Raw genomic sequence first — 12,962 nt, forward strand, 5'->3', positions numbered from 1 at the left:
CTCTGCACCGTCACTTTTTGCTCTTGGGGCGTGTGGTCATTCCTACATACATCTTCCAGCATGGGCATTTTAAGCTGTAAAAGACGTGTGCTGGAACATGAACATCTGCCTCTAATCTTTACAGGTGTACCAGCGTGTAGATGGGAGACTGTGCTTCCTTAAGGGATGGTTCACACGGATGCTTGGTGGCATCCGCTTGGAGCGGCGCCAGGCTTCCTGTGGCGATTGTCGGCATCCCGTCTGATCGGCGGTTTTTATCCCCACAAAGAGACATGAAGGCGCGGCGGTGGATCGACCCGCTTCTAGGGTCGCCTGAAACGACGCAGTAAATCGGGATCGTAACCAGAGCTATGGAGTACCCAAATTGGCTCTGACTCCTCGACTCCCGACTCCTTAGTCTAATACTTAACAGGGCTGTGGATTTTGTACAAAAATCATCCAACTCCCAACTCCGACTCCTCAGCTTATGAAACTCCGACTGCCCAAATTTGCCCCGACTCCTCGACTCCGACTCCAATTCCGACTCCACAGCCCTGATTGGAATGCCGCGTTTGCACAATCAGCGGTAAACGCACGCTCCCATTCACTTGAATGGGAACGTTTAGCCAACGAGGCCTGAACGCTTAGCGGTAATCGCCGCCAAGCATCCGTGTGAACCGGCCCTAAATGATACCACTGCACACGCTGTGATTGCAGCAAGCAACAGTGCCTCCTCTCACTGGAGCTTTCTTCGCTTTCTCACTGCCTATGTCAACTTTTCTTACCAAATTTTGAATAGTTTTGCCTCTATCGATGGCGAATAGGGGGCCATCCTGGCCGAGTGTTGTGGCCAAAACTGGAATCAAAAGAGATGCGTCTTTTGCTACACAGCAGAATGTTTTCAAAGCGAACTTCTCTCAATCCTGCATCATCCATTATTTTTAACATCTGATAGTGATTATTTCCCAGCCAGGTATACACTTTCAATTATGATTGGCCAATCACTGTCCAATTTTACCTTCATGTTGTATGAGGGTTTATCAACACAATCTGCTCATAATATTCAATATCTGTTGGCCCTCATATTGTATGGAGGTGGTAAAATTGGTCAGTGATTGGCCAATCATAATTGAAAGTGTGTACCAGGCCTTAGCCAAGTACACACTTCCAATTTTGATTGGCCAGTGATTGGGCAATGTTACCACTTCCATGTAGTATGAAAGCTTACCTGAAGAATCTGTTCAATTAATTTAGAATCTATGTGCCCTTGTACTACTTGGATGTGCTAAAATTGGTCAGTGATGAATTTTCTGTGTCCAGCAGCTAGTGATGGATCAGCTGCACTTTGCAATATTAGGGTAACCACTCCCTCACTGCACAGGTACAATATAAGGAATTGACTTAAACTGCGCTGTGGGACAATTGCCCACCTAATGTGCTGATATTTCTCAAGTGGCGTGGAAAGTATAGTGTTTAAACACCTAGTTTCTGTAAGGTGTACATATTACACTCTTATAATTGCTATGAATGAGCAATGTACAATACAGACATATTTCATAGTTTCGCAATAATGAATACTCCGTTTCCAACCCTCTGTAGTATTTTTGTGACGTACCTTAGAAGTTGAAGACCGATGTGCTGAGGACAGCGACTCTTGCAATTTACTAGCTGAGTACCCTGGAATGAGGACAGGGCCCTGCAGCTAATACAGGGCAGGAGCGCTAGCAGAACCAATAGGGTGACACCTCAGTGCGTGAGCAGGAAGGAACCAAAGTGCTCCCACGTACTGAGTCTAGAGGTGCAATGACCCCAGGCTGGCACTGAGATGATGAGTTGGGTTCCTTGACAGACTGGAATCGGTACAGAAACAGATCCTTAAACAAGCAGGAGGTCGGCAGTAGATCGGGTTCTCGGACAGGCAGAGGTCGGCAACAAATTGGGTAGTCGTAAGTAGCAGAGGTCAGCAGCAAGTCGTAAAGTCAGCCAGGCCAAGGTCAGTAACATGGAATCAGGAAAAGGCAGATACTGGATCAAGCACATGACCACACACTAAACTAGCTGCAATACTACAGCACCGAATGGTGGCATTCTCCAGACTAAATAGGCAGTTTGGCGGGAACACGCGTACGTCCGCACGCAATGATACACAGGACCATACACGATGACGTGGACAACCAGCCGCAATCAAACACACGCTTGCGCACAGCATCATACTAGCGTCCCATGGCGCCAATGCCTCCGCTGCCATTCACGATACCCAGTGTACACACCGCCAGGTCCCTGCACATAAGGACCGGCGATATGCAACAGGACACCTGCCAGCATCAGTGTATACCAGCCGCCTTGTTCGGACAGGTAAGTGACCATGACAATGTCATGATGGAGCATCTAACACTCCTCAGATCAGATAAGAGGAATTTTTCATTTCTTGAAAAGTATACTATGGGAGAAGAGTGTGTGTGTGTGCGGGGGGGTATCTAGGTCCTCCATCATAAGATATAGCAACAGTTAATATTAATCTGAATAACCTATTCTATGTCCACTAGAGGTTGTTGAGACTGTAAGTTTGTAAAGGTTGGAGCAGGGCCCAGGGCATAACTACAGATTATGGTTGCCCTCCCCAACCATGGTCGATATTCTGATCCCGGTTGGGAGGCTTCTAGGACTAAGGTCTTCAGCTTAAGGTCTGCTTATTTTTTTATACAATATTCATTTATAGATGATTTAGTCATTGTAAAATCTTTCCTCTCCCTGATTTACATTCTGAGATGTATCACTGGGGGTGACATCTTTAGTTCTGCCAGGTGATCTTTGCAGAATGTTCATTACTTAGAGTTCTATGCACAGAGGGAGATGCTGCTTGCTTGGCAGTTGGAAAAAGCTGTTATTTCCCACAATGCAATGAGATTTACAGACAGCAAACTGTCAGGACCATGGTCATGATATCACAGTGTGGGAGGGGGTTTCACTCCATACTGTGCATGCTTAGCAAGATGAAGACACTCGTGCACAGTTATATTCTACTGGGCATGCGCAGACTAAATGTGCATGCCCTCTTTACAGAAGCTCAAACTCAGATAGGAGTGCAGCCACAAGAAGCATATTCGACAAGTATGTCTAATGGGACCTAGCGCTGGAATGGTGTGGCATAGCTAATTTTACCATTTGTATAGCACGTTACTCTTGTGCTTGAGAGTTGAAGCCACTAAGGGCATGATCAGTGAGCCACCCTGGGGTGTAAGGGAGTCTTGCCCAATGACTCCTTACTGAATAGGTAAGAGGAACAGGACTATCTGGCAATGGCCGTTTTACATCCCTACAGACGCTGGGTCATCCTATTGCCCCACCACCCACCTCCGCACCGATGTTAAAGGCGCTGTGACACAAGCACATGTACAACTGTCTGGATTTTCCTGGACTGACACTAGAGTACATTATTGTTTTGCATTGGATGGTGCCCACATTCTGCTTCTGTGTATCGCATGTTCTGCCTTCCTTCTACCCACATGGCTGAAGCACACCAATAAGCCATTTCAGCAAAAAGAGCGGAGACAGCACCTATACACGGTGAGATCATCTCCAACCTTTATCTCGTTCGCCTTTAACCTCCCTGGCGGTATGATATGTGCGGCTGCGCGGCCGCGGGAGGGTTTTTTTCACTTTTTTTTTTAAGCATGTAGCTAGCCTAGCGCTAGTACATGCTTCCCCCCTCCCTGCGGTGTCCCCCCGTACTCGCCGATTGCCGCCGCTTGCCCATAAGGAAATCCCGTTCTGAACGGGATTTCCTTGAGGGCTTCCCCCGTCGCCATGGCGACGAACGTCGTGACGTCATCGACGTAGTCGACGTCGTGACGTCACAGGGAATCCCGATTCACCCCATAGTGCAGCCTGGCGGCGATTGGCCAGGCTGCGCAAGGGGTATGCGGGGGGGGCCTGTATCGCGACGGGTAGCGGTGCATTGGCGGTGGGCGGCGGCGATCAGACCAATCACGCAGCTAGCAAAGTGCTAACTGCGTGTTTGGAAAAAAAATTATGTAAAACGGCCCAGCAGGGCCTGAGCGGCACCCTCCGGTGGCTTACCCCATGTCACACATGGGGTTACCGCCAAGGAGGTTAAACATAGTGGGGAACATTTATCAATGCATAACCAACAGTTTTTTTCTTCTTAATATGTTCTAACCAGCAGGGAGAACAGTTCTGCATAATAATAATAACCTTCTTAAAGGGGCACTACAGAGAAAAACTGTAAAATTTAAAATATGTGCAAACATATACAAATAAGAAGTAAGTTTCTTCCAGAGTAAAATGAGCCATAAATTACTTTTCTCCTATGTTGCTGTCACTTACAGTAGGCAGTAGAGATCTGACAGACGTGACAGGTTTTAAACTAGTCCATCTCTTCATAGGGGATTCTCAGCAGGGCTTTTATTCTTTATAAATATATTCCCGAAAAAGGGTTTAAACAATGATGCTGGCCAGCTTCCCTGCTTCCTACACAGTTTTTTGGCAGATGGACAGAGCAACTGCCATTCACTAAGTGCTTTTATAAATAAATCCCTAAGAATCCCCCATGAAGAGATGGACCTATCCAAAACCAGTTGCTTCTATCAGATTTGTACTACCTACTGTAAGTGACAGCAACATAGGAAAAAAGTTATTTATGGCTCATTTTACTCTGGAAAAAATGTACTTATTTGTATATGTTTGCACATATTTTAAATTTTACATTTTTTTTGCCACAGTGCCCCTTTAACTCCTGTTCGACTGGTGAGCCTTCAACACTGCACATGGGCATGAGAGGGGGGAGCAGCTGTTACGGTAACTTTTCAACGCTGAAATCTGTTGGAAATCGCTAGGCGCTGTGTGTGAGTGGGCAAGAGATCCCTATCTGATCAGATTTCATCAGGGAGGGCTCTATCCACTGGACGTTATGGTGGCAGATTGAACAATGGTGCTGGCCAGCTTCCCTGCTCGCTACACAGTTTTTTGGCAGTTGGACAGAGCAACTGCCATTCACTAAGTGCTTTTGAAAATAAATATATCCCTGAGAATCCCCTATAAAGAGATGGACTAGTCCAAAACCTGTCACTTCTGTCAGATTTCTACAACCTACTGTAAGTGATAGCAACATAGGAAAAAAGTAATTTATGGCTCATTTTACTCTGGAAAAAAATGCACTTATTTGTATATGTTTGCACATATTTTAAATTTTACAGTTTTTCGCTGTAGTGCCCCTTTAAATCCTATGTAATAGTGGCATTTTAGCATGAATTTCTAGAGCTGCACTACAGTTAAGAAAAGTGCAAATCCATTCCTAAACTGGCGCAGATTAAGAAGTGCTTGATAGCAGTTCTACAGATGTAGAACTGCAGGCTAGACATGATTGCAGAGTGCAGGCGAGACATGATTTGTGATGTGCTCCTCCCCCCTGCTGAATTCCTCCTCAAAGCCTGCTGCTATCAATACAGCAGGTGTGTTGGTTACCTCAGCAACAGCAATTCCCCTCACACACTGCATTGTCTGAGAGCCCTTCCTAGCTTCTCCTATTTTACAACAGTTTTAGAAGCATTCTGCACTATCTAATGATTTCTTAAGATGCCTGAGACAGTTCTGCACGGATTTCTAAAAACCTACCAATGTTTTGTCTCAGACACTGTTGATAAATCTGGCCCAGTGAGTGTCGCACTGACCACACTCTGTTTCACAACTCGGTCCTCAAGGGCCCGTTTTGCAAAAAAAACATAAACATTCAGAGGTGGGGTAATTAGTGTCTCAGCAAAGCTCATTAACTACCTCTGTGGTTTTCTGCAAAGCAGGCACTGTTGGATGTACTTGAGGACAAGGTTGGAAAGTCCTGAGCTACAGTACATTCTACAGATATGCCAAGGGGGAGGTGAAGTAAGAAATCACCTCAGGAAAAACGCACAGGGACAACAGGAGCCCAATAAGGAAGGTGTCATTATTAACTGGAATAAATGAATCAACGACAGGAAATATACCCACAAAGGTGGGTTGCAGTGAGGGACAACCCACCACTTGAAGCAGGTGGAGAGAATCAGCCCGTCTCCACTTGGGCAACCAACAATTTTGTTGTTTATCATTGTTAATGTCATTAGAGAGACAAGCCACCTCCTATTTTTCATTTTATTGTGTTCTTAACAAAGTTTTATTTATTCTGGGCGCCTCTTCTCCTTTTTTATTCTACAGATATGTAAGTCTCTGATTTTCTAGTGATGATCATGTACAAAAGCAGGATGTGTTCTGTTCACAGCAAATCTATCAGCTGATCAAACAAATCACTTGCTTCTCCATGAGTTCTCCTAGACATAACCATCATTAGTTAAAGGACAACTGTAGCAAGAGGGATATGGAGGCTAACCTATTTATTTCCTTTAGGGCCCTTTCACACTGGGGCGGTGCGTCAAACTGACGCACTGCTACCGCAGCCTAAAGACAGTCTATGGGGAAGTTCATACTTCCTACATTGCAGTACGCTGCGCCAGAAGTTCCCGACTTAAAGTGGTATAAAACCCTGACATAATATTCAATAAAAACATGTTTTCCAATGTTTTTTATACCATAACATATCATATCTCATCATATTTGCATTTGTGCATGAGTATTATTATTCATTTAGAAATTACAAGTTCCCAAAAGTACAGTTTTTTTGCTTTGAGAGCTGACTTTGCATTTTATTTATAAATGGTTTTATTCATTATGTATTGAAGGCAGAAATGCTTTGAGTCTGAGTTTGAGTCTGTGTCCAGGAGCTTCTGCACAGTCAGAGAATGTGTCACATTCCTCACTTGATACAATTAGGTAAACACAAGATAACATTATCTACACTTCAGATGCGTCCAAATTTCTCTGCACTGAACTTATAAGTACTGTGTGTAACTCTTTGAATGCTGTTCTAGTAAAAAATTAATGCTGGTTGTATATAATATGCTGTAAATAATTTTTTAGAGCAAAGAAGAAATGCTAGGTTTCATTCCGCTTTAATGCTAGCACATACCTGCGTTACTGTGCGGCTCCTGCATCGATCTGTGTCGACCCAGAAGTCAGGTTAGTCTATGGCGAAACAGTTCATTTTAGCATGTTGGCGTTGTCGATGCCGCGGCGCGCATGCGTTGAAGCATCTTTTTACAATACGTTTCCATGCACTTCTGCATAACCGAAACAGGAAGTGACCGCAAGCGTGCGTCACTTCCTGTTTGGACGGATGCCAGACAGGGAACAGCGTGTACTAATGCGGTGTTCCCTGAAAACCTGTTTTTGGCAGTGCGCAACGCTAAAGCCAATTCGTAGTGTGAAACCAACATGAAGCAATCCTAGTTACCTGTCTATCCTGCTGATCCTCTGCTTCTAATATTTTTAGCCATAGTCCTGGAACAAACATGCAGCAGATCAGGTGGTTCTGACATTATTGTCAGATCTGAGAAGATTAGTAGAGATGGCCCGAACGGTTCGCATGCGAACTTATTCGTGCGAACTTCGGTGATTGGCGTTCGAACGCGAACTCTATGGCGGTTCGACCAGCCCCTTATACTACATCATTAGGGTCAACTTTGACCCTCTACATCACAGTCAGCAGGCACAGGGTAGCCAACCAGGCTATACTCCCTCCTGGTGCCCCCCCTTATAAAACACAGGCAGCATCAGCCATTTCACTCACTCGTGTGGCAGCAGTAATTAGAGAAGGGAGAGAACCTAGCTGCTGACAGGGAAAGCTTAGTTAGGCTCTTGTGTTAGGCTTGTTAGGTTGCTCCTTCTTGCACTGCAAGGCCCAGCACATTCAGTGACAGTGACTACTTTGTGTGTGACAGCTGCACAATTGTAATACAATCACTGCATACCCACCTGTTGTTCAGTGCATCTACCTACCTACCTACCTACAAAACCACACGCAGTGTCACTGCACCTCTTCACGGTACCTGTGTGTGTGTGTGTGACAGGTGCACATTTGTAATACCAATCACTGCATACCCACCTGTTGTTCAGTGCACCTACCTACCTACGTGATCGCATGCAGTGTCACTGCACCTGTTCACGGTACCTGTGTGTGTGTGACAGCTACACATTTGTAATACCAGTCACTGCATACCAGTTCACTGCACCTGTGTGACCGCACATTGTTGCACCAGCAGTCACTGCAACCTGTTCACTGAACCTGTGTAACCGCACATTGTTGTACCAGCAGTCACTGCAACCTGTTCACTGCACCTGTGTAACCGTACATTGTATTAGTCAAGTCAGTGCATACCTTTCACTTCATCCCCCCCAATATGGACAACGCAAGAGGCAGAGCCAGAGGCAGGCCACCTGGCAGGTCTGTTCGAGGTCGCGCTGTCGTGATTTCACGCGGCCCTCAACCAAAGTACAGTGTTCAGAAGAAGACACATGCCATCAACCCCCAATATTGTCAGGACGTAGTTGACTATTTAACACAAAACACCTCATCTTCCTCAGTTTCCGCACGGAAGCGTGACATATCTTCCTCCTCCTGCTCTGATTCTGGCACCCCACTTAACACTCTGTCGGCAGCAATCACCAAAGTGCCATCATCACAGGGCTCAGCGGTGTGGAAATTTATTTTGTGTCTGCCTCAGATGAGAGCAATGCCATCTGTACTCTCTGCCACCGAAAATTGAGCCGTTGAAAGACCAAGACTCACGTAGGGACAACTACCTTACGAAGGCACATGATTACAAAGCACAAACTGCAATGGGATGACCACCTGAGGAAAAGCAGCACACAAAAGCAAAGCCGCACACCGCAGTGTAAGATACCAGGCCACAATTATTTCTCAAAAAAGGCGATACCTAAACTGTACCGTGATGTTGAAAGGCAAGTGGTGACATCTCTCGCACACAGCGTTGGGTCAAGGGTCCATCTGACCACGGATGCCTGGTCTTCAAACGTCAAAGCACGGTCAGGCCTGCCCGAAGACTAAGAGACCACACCTTGAGAAAGAACCTGGGCGGTTTGAAACGCGTCGGTGGGCGGAGCTTCGCTCAGCTGTGTCTCTCAGCAGCGTGTGTCCGCCATCACCTCAAGCCCGATGTACTCCTTCCCCGCTGCCAGTGAACTTCCACTAGGAGATCCCCTGCCATGGTAGAGCAGGTGTGACGGGATTTCTGGGATCAGCTGGACCCCTGTGGAGCGGCATTGTCGGGGTAAACGGAGATTGTCAGCGCCAGTGTGGGTGAGATCTCCCTATATGATGCATAAACAGGATGAGACTGTCATCATTACCAATATCCAAGTGAATTGAGCTCGGATTCCTGTCGGTTTATGTTTTGAAAGGGGGCCCCCAACACTACAAATAAGCCAATAGGCACGGTGCAATTGGAGGTGGATCCGCGGGCGAGTGGTGGATGTATGTTTGATGTCACGCCATACACGTATTGCAATTATTGCAATTGTAGCAGACATATAACATTCTTCAACAGCTGGTTTATGAAGCAATCTGCTATGCTTTTGTTTTTAAACTCTATGTACTGTTGGCAATGATCAGTGGCTAAGTATGGTTCCTGAGGAGAACCTGTCAGTTTTGTATTCAATAAAGTTTTGTATTCCTTGATGACACGTGGAGCCCAAGCTTGCTTTGTTTTTCTATCTGCCCGAAGACTAAGTCAGTCCCCACACACAGCATCTCTGCCTGCACGCCGTGTGACTTCCTGCCCCAAGATTAAGTCGCTCCCCACACAGCATCTCTGCCTGCAGGCCGCTTGACTGCCTTCTCCGCCTCCACCAACAGGGTCCAGGACTCCAGGCGGATTCCTGAATTTTTAAGGCCGCTGCTAGCAGCGGTCACTATAATAATTTTACTGGTGCGTGTACATGCCTGCCTAATTTTTCTGGCTGCAGTGCAGCTGCAACAACAAAACAAAAGGCATGCACATGTGCCCATTCCCCTTCATGATCATTACCTTGCCGCGGTGAAGGGGCTTGCGTATCACAATGAAGCAATGACCGTCAGCTATATGAGTGTCTCAGGGAGGGGGCACACCCAAGATAATAAGGTTGTTGCTTCATTGTGGACAGACCAAATTCGATCAGCTGGACAGTCACTGTTATTCTGTCATTGAGCTACCTCAGCCCGGCGACCATATGGGCTTGAAAACCGCCATGGCCTGCACTCTCGCCATGGTGCGCACCAGACCAGCTCGGCCGTCACTACACAAACAGCTGTGTGCGGTGCGTTACACAGTGAGTTTGGTGTGTCAGTGTGAAGCAGTACTCTAATTACACTCCCTGATTGATGTATACACATAAGATGTTTTAAAGCACTTTAGGCCTCCAATTTAGCATGCAATGTGATTTCTGCCTTTAAAACGCTGCTTTGCGTCAAATCCAGATTTTTCCCCGGGACTTTTGGCATCTACCCCACTCATCCATGCAAAATCTCAGATGTTAGACCCCTTGAAACATCTTTTCCATCACTTTTGTGGCCAGCATAAATGTTTCTAGTTCTCAAAGTTCGCCTCCCCATTGAAGTCTATTGCGGTTCGCGGAAGTTTGCGCAAACCGAACTTTTGCGCAAACCGAAAATCGGAGGTTCGAGCCATCACTAAAGTTTAGCTGCATGCTTATTTCTGGTGTGTAATGCGAACACTACTGCAACCAAGGAAATCAGCAGGGCTGCAAGGCAACTGGTATTGTTTAATAGGAAACAATATATGGCAGCCTCTATATTCTCACTTCAGTTCTCCTTTAAGACCAGATATCAGTAAGGGAATTTTCATTGAATGAGAAGGTATGGTTTAAAGCTAATGGGTACCGTTTTAAAAATAAAAAAGTCAGATACTCACCTAAGGAGAGGGAAGGCTCGGTCCTAATGAGCCTTCCCTCTCCTCTCCCGGTGCCCGGTCCTGCGCAGGATCCCCCGTAGCAGTATTCGACCAGTTCGGTCAAATACTGCCACTTCCACCGCCGAAGGGAGGTTTCTGAAGTCTTCGAGAGCACTCGGGCTCCCAAAAAAAGGCTGCTCCATACTACGCATCCGCGAGCACCCTCTATGACGCACTCGCAGGTGCGTAGTATGGAGCGGCCCGTCTTCGGGAGCCCGAGTGCTCCCTAAGACTTCCGAAGTCCCCGCGGTGGGGGATTTGAGCAGAGGATCCACCGGGCACCCGGAGAGGAGAGGGAAGGCTCATTAGGACTGAGCCTTCCCTCTCCTTAGGTGAGTATCTGACTTTTTTTATTTTTAAAACGGTATCCATTCACTTTAAGTAAAGCGGAAACCACTAATAAAATCAGCGCTGCAAAGAATGATCCCAAGCCAAGTTGCTAAACTACAATTCCAGGGCCAGTACTACTGCATATTGCCCCATCATTTTATGAGCTCCCATAGTCATTGCAGTCATCCAGGCTCCCAAATTCACCTATTTGAGCTCCCTTCACTCCCAAGGGTGAGGGTGAGCATGGCGACTGCAGGGTTATGTAGTGGGCAGGACCTCCAAGGATTGAGCAGGGGGTTTCTGGGATACACTGCAGCGGCTGTGGGAGGGGCCACGGTCAACATGCCACTTAGTTTCCCTCCCATCCTTTTTTATGAAAGGAAGGTGTAGCCTAGTAACTGTAATTGCCTGCAGAGGACCCAGGCAGTCAACACAGAAGGGGAGACATATGACCCTCTAAAGTCCATGACTGCCATGGTTGAATGTGTGTGTCGGGGGGGAGGGGGGGGGGAGTTTGAAGGTGTTGGAGGAACATCTTTAGGTTAGGTGGTGGGGGAAGAAGGGAAAACAACATTTCTGGACTTGAGCTCTAAGTTGCGAATAAAGCTTTATTAAAAAAAAAAAACAGATGTGGAAAATTGAAGAGGGTTTATTTATTCAGCTTTTTTATCTGAAATATGGGAATATAATAATCAGACATAAATAGATCTGTAAGGATCAGTACACTGGTGTTTCAGTCAAGCAGAACATACTGTTCCTTAGAGAGTAGAGGAGGGAGACAGAGCAGAAAGACTCTTGTTGTGGACCAGTACAGGTGAGTGTATCAGCAATCAGCCAAAGAAATCCAATATTACATGCCTGACTTCAGAAGCGGCAGCAGCATAGGATGGGGATTCCAGCACTGACATAAAATGGTTTGGCTTACAGAAGTTACAAGGTTGTACAAAACTTGTTTTGACATTTATAGATTCTTTAATAAAGATGGGGTTTTAAGGGATAAGTGCATTTATATAAGGTACTTACATAAATATAACAGCTCATAATCCATAATGCAATTTTGATACTTTGCTGGCTTTACCCATCAAGAGATCTGAGAATTTCTTGGCTGACTTTCATTTGATGCACATTTCACTCCAGATAAAAAACAGAACAAAAAAACCTGCTTACCATGGCTGTGTGCGACAACAATACTCACATATCAGGAATACCGCAGATATTTACCCCTTGCCTCTCCATAGGACGGTACATACCTCTCAGTCTCAAATGTTCCAAAACTGCATGAACCGCCCTACCTCCAAGCACTCAGTCTGTTGGTCAAAACGAGTGGATAGCAAATGAGGATTTTAGTTGGAAAAAGTAGAATGCCTATACAAGTTTACCTATATGATCAATTAAAAGTAAAAAAAAAAATTCTGACTTGTTACTAAGAAAATGGAGGGGTTGACTTCTAGCTACCCCGTTTTATTAAAATCAAGTCAGCTTTTTGGTTTCAAGCCATCCACTGCTCTTCTATGTGCCATCCCCATGCATCAAATGCACAGAGGTACAGAGAAGGACTCTGAAAAGTATATTTACCTGTTCTCCATGGCTCCTTCCATTTAACTTTGGCAGGTGTGCCTGCTGCCAAATCCCAGTAGTCATGTGATATAATATGGCAGAGATGAGAAAATAGTGATGGTAGATGCAAATAACTTCAAGTTGATGTAAATGTATGCAAATTGTTATGCAAGTTTATGCAGCTTGAAAATGAAACAATCGAATTTTACCTCAGCAGGTTTTGATTGGTTCATTTTAAAGCTG

This window comes from Hyperolius riggenbachi, chromosome 10, assembly GCF_040937935.1.
Source record: "Hyperolius riggenbachi isolate aHypRig1 chromosome 10, aHypRig1.pri, whole genome shotgun sequence".
Lineage (NCBI taxonomy): Eukaryota > Metazoa > Chordata > Amphibia > Anura > Hyperoliidae > Hyperolius > Hyperolius riggenbachi.